General features: G+C 36.3%; 1 pseudogene; it reads left to right on the forward strand.

Moving 5' to 3' along the window:
• Positions 1-1,192: 1,192 nt before the first annotated feature.
• On the forward strand, positions 1,193-4,230 carry LOC120179168 (annotated as a pseudogene).
• Positions 4,231-4,914: the final 684 nt, after the last annotated feature.

Here is a 4,914-nt window from a genome sequence, read left to right on the forward strand (position 1 = left end):
GATATTATCATTTGAACTAGTGATTTAAATTTATGTGATAGTATTTTTTGTATATTGCAATTAGGAATGACAATAGGTCTGGTTAGGATCAGATTTTTGGTTAACCTAACTCGATTTAAAAATATGCATCCTCCATCCAAACCCGACACAGTTTGAAAATTTTATATCGTACATCTAATCCGATTCGACCCGAAAAATATATATCTTTCATCGACTCTAATTCAATTTGATTTTTAGAGTATAAATCCGATCCGATCCGACTTGACTCGACTCGATATAAATTAATAATTTAATTAAAAAATAATAAAAATTTAAAAAATTATATTATTATCCTCGGGTTGGGTCGGAATTTTTTCACCCTCTACCCGAACCTAACTTAACTTCACTCCTTAAAAAATCTAACCTGAATTTTTTTTTTTTAAATTCCAATCCGATAGAATTGAATCGTCGTTGCATGTAAGTGAAATTATCATGCCTAATTACAATCATATAATAATAATTTTAACTACAGTACTATCATTTTATATCAACCACTATTTCAATAAGGAATCTCTATTTAAATCCTTGCTTTAGACTTTAAAGCGTAGAAACTAATTCAAAAGGTACCATGTTTTTTTTCTAATCTAAAATGATCTGATGTTTACTCGCATCTTCTTCTTTATTCTTCTCTTCGCTGTTAAACCTACTTTAAAACCAATAGTATAAAAGAGCCCGATTGCTCGACTGCGTGCCTGACCGAAGAAAGTCAAAAAAGCTCCGATAAAAAAAAGAAAAGTAAGGGTCACGCAGTCAAACTGCCAAGAATCGGCCAAAAACAGTCGAAAGCAGCCAAAGAAGCCGAGTCCTCTTCCTCAGGCTTTCACCCCCTGTAGTTTTCCCCCTACAATTTTCTTCCCATTTCCCTTTCTCCTTCATTTCAACTACCATCCATCCAATCAACAATTTTTGGCATTAGTTCGCACCTTTCCCTTCTGTGGCTTTCCCTCCGTAGAAGAAAGAAACGAAAAATGGTTCCCTCTTTCCCTCTTCTTTTTACAAGAAGGCTCCTTCTCCGTTACGGATTTTCTATTTTTTTAACTCCCCTTTTTCAGCCTTACAAACCCTTTGTTTTCTCTCTCTTTTGTTTGGTTCATTCACGTCACAGATCTGATTTTCTAAAAAGAAGCAAAACTCGAATTTTTTTTTTAAAAAGTGATTTAGAGATTTAATGCAGCTTGGTTTAGGGCTTTTAATGGAGACGAGAATGAAGAATATAGGCAAGTGAGTCCGGAGAGAGCTAAAGTTTGGACTGAGAAATCGCCCAAGTACTATCAGCATAACCGGAAGGTTCCGGTTGTTTATTATCTCTGTAGAAATCGCCAGCTCGAGCATCCTCATTTCATCGAAGTTGCTCTCTCTTCTCCTGATGGACTCTATCTCAGAGGTAATTTGAATTAAACTTCCAAATTTGTTCATTCATTTAAAAAAAATCTTGATTGATTTTTTTTCGTATTTTGTGCTGTGTAGATGTGATTGAGAGGCTTAATAATCTTAGAGGTAGAGGAATGTCATCAATGTATTCTTGGTCTTGCAAGAGGTAACAAAAAATTAAATGCTGGTTGGTTGCTGAGAAACCGTGGGAAATTAATAGGGAGACAATCCTTTAAAGACATAGTTTTTGGGTATTAATTGTTGCAGAAGCTATAGGAATGGATTTGTATGGCATGATCTTTCTGAAGATGATTTAATACTTCCTGCACATGGAAATGAATACGTTCTCAAGGGCTCCGAACTATTTGAAGAATCTAACTCAGGTTAATATCATTTTATGATTTACTTTTATTAGATTTAATTGTGGGGGGGGGGGGAAGAGGAAATGTAAGCCTAAAGGGTTAATGCTAGTGAATTTTGTGTTCAGATCACTTTAGTCCGGTCGGGAATAGCAGTAGATTGCAGAATCTGAAGCAATTACCTGAACCACCATCTTCTTCTAGAAGTCAAGATGATTCTTCGTCATCTTCCAGTATGAATGAGAAGAGAACAAAAAATTCTCAGGATGATGAACTCTCTTCTCCAGTTAACCGTCCAACTCCTGGCTCTTCTGGTGCGTCACCAGACTCTAGATATGGAAAGAATTTTTCTTGGGTTGTTCCCTTAGTTTGACGGAGTATAAGGTTTGTAAGAGTGATGGATTAGCAGATGCTTCAACACAGACTGAGGAAAACACAGACAGACCTAAGACACGGGAAACTTGTACAAGGGGTGTTTCAACTGATGATGGGTCAATAGAACCCGTAGGCAATGTGAATTTCCAGAACCAGATCCCTAATCCTTGTTTGAAAGATAATTCAGAGATATGCAGGAATCCAGTTTCTCCACCGTCCACTTCTAGTTCATCATCTACTGGAGGGAAAACTGAAACTTTGGAATCTCTAATCCGAGCAGATGCAAGTAAAATCAATAGTTTTAGGATTCTTGAAGAGGAAGATATCCGAATGCCAACCAATGCTAGGCTCAAGGCAACAAGCATGTTGATGCAGTTGATCTCATGTGGGTCGATATCTGTGAAAGACCATAGTTTTGGCCTTGTTCCAATCTACAGGCCTAGGTTTTCTCATTCGAAATTTTCATCACCATTGTTCTCTAATTCAATCATGTTGGGGGAGCTTGACTGCTTATCACAGAATCCGAGGCTGATGGGCCTGAAATGGAAGACAAAGAATATTTCAGTGGTAGCTTGATTGAGACAAAAATGCTCAAACAAGAAGCAGAAGGACATACTACTCTGAAACGGTCTTCTTCATATAATGATGAAAGGTAAGCTTGTGTTTCATTCTATTTCGTTAGTTATTAGGACATTAAATGAATGAATTACTTTGATACTAAATACAAAGCATTTTAAAGGTCAAATGTGCTCATAATTGTTGACACTTGAAACCACTCAGTAATAGAGTATGGCAATGCTAACATAGTTCAAAACAACTATGAGCTTAGCACAATAAGATTCAATCCAAGTGCTTCAGATCAGATCTTTAGACCTTTTATATTGTAGAGTCTGAATGCCTATGAATGTAGCAAAGCCCATGCATTAAACTAATTCTTTTGTGCTTCAATCATGTGGAGATATTTTTTCATGGCAACTAGATTCTTCTTTAATTCTATTTAGGATGCCTCACATATAAAGATCCTCCTCCATGTATGTTTGTAATCATCAATGTAGAATTTGAAAGCTTAATGAATACTCTAGGTAATATTTGCATCTTTGATGTCAAAAGGCATTTCTTAGTTGAGGTAATAACTATGATTAGAACTGGGATCATAGACTGATTGGTTTAGGCTTCTTTAAGAATGAATCGAGCTTTGTATGTATAATGTAGCTTCAGCTACATTTCTTTTGTAGCTCATGCTAAACCCATGAAACTAAGTTGAATTATAGGTCTTGTAAGGAGCTGGAATCAGCTGAAGACAAAGAAGAGACAAATTTAGGTCACACAAAATGCATCCCCCGCTCTATCAAAGCTTCAATAAGCAAGCAGCCAAGGAGTGAGTCGATGAGATCTCCTATTTCTGATAAACCAAGAAACTCCTCTGACGGGATTCACAACCCGCGCTCTGTATCAAGTAGCACATCTGCTGGTAGCAGTAGAATAATAACTGAGCCAGTTGTTAATCAAAAGCAATCAAAAAGGTTGGATTCATTCAGAGAAGAGGAGCAGGTGATAAAAATCGAAGAAAGTTAAGTATGAATTCCTCCACTAGAACTTTCAATGTGGAAGATCAAAAATTATTTTTACGTGTGATGTTTCTTGTTTCATATTGATTGACAAACTCGTGATTTCCCTCAACAGGCTTGCTTCAGGAGCTCGGGTTATAATCCAATCCAAGACGCCTTCTGATACTGTTGGTTGTTCCTAGGGGGAGCAGCACGTTAAAGGTAAAAATCAGCCCTTGGATCCTTTTTGAGAAATCCGGTTCAATGTAATTCAATATTGGTTTTGAATTTCAAACGTTTTATGTTAGATAATATCGGCGGGGTCAAATGTGATGATTCTGTATGTCTGGAAAGCTACAAAAAAGAAAGATAAAGGTAGATATTGCTCCTGATGGAAGGAGTAAATTTTTTATTCAGCTTTCTTATACTAGATCCCGCCTTTATGTTAACTACAGTTGCAATATCATTAATTCATCATCCTTTTTGCTTTCTTTATTACACTTTTACCCCAAGAAACTGCTGGTTGCTTTCAAAAGATACATAAACTGCACTGATTACGTTCAATATTATTCTATATATTTTGTTGTTTAGTCACATTCAAAGGGAATATTGGCCTTGAATGAGGGGCAGTGTTGGGAGCTTAGAATAGTATGTTGTTCACTATCATGTCAAAGCAAAAAGTTGATTTGAAAACCGTAGCTTTGTCGTTGATGTTTTTCTTCTCTGACTATGGGGGCGTTGGTAGTTACTTTTGTGTAAAGTTAAAAGTGCCTTTTGAATTGAGCAGGCAGATTGATGACCCAAATAATCTAACAATCGTCAATGCAGAACAGTTGATGTTTTAAACAGAATTAGTGTAAGTTTCACAGTTGCACGTTTTATCAGTAACAAGGAGATGAAGGTAAGGGTTGAATTTGTCGAAAGATGAAAGAAATAGCTGGAAGATCATAAATCCATCCCTTTTTCAGAATAATAATAAAAAAAGCCGACAAACTGGATGATGTCTGGAACAAAATGAGTGGATGGACCCTAAATCCAAAATTTCACAAGACATGAGTGAAACAGAAACCGCATAACTATAGCTAGGGGTGCACAAAAAATCCGAATATTCGAAAAAAATATCCGAAACTGGTTTTGGGAAAAACCGGTTTTTTTTAATCGGATCGGATTTTTTTAAACCGGTTATTTTAACCGGTTTGGAGAAAAAAAACCTAGACCGGTTT

This window comes from Hibiscus syriacus, unplaced genomic scaffold, assembly GCF_006381635.1.
Source record: "Hibiscus syriacus cultivar Baekdansim isolate YM2019G1 unplaced genomic scaffold, ASM638163v2 tig00112407_pilon, whole genome shotgun sequence".
Classification (NCBI taxonomy): domain Eukaryota; kingdom Viridiplantae; phylum Streptophyta; class Magnoliopsida; order Malvales; family Malvaceae; genus Hibiscus; species Hibiscus syriacus.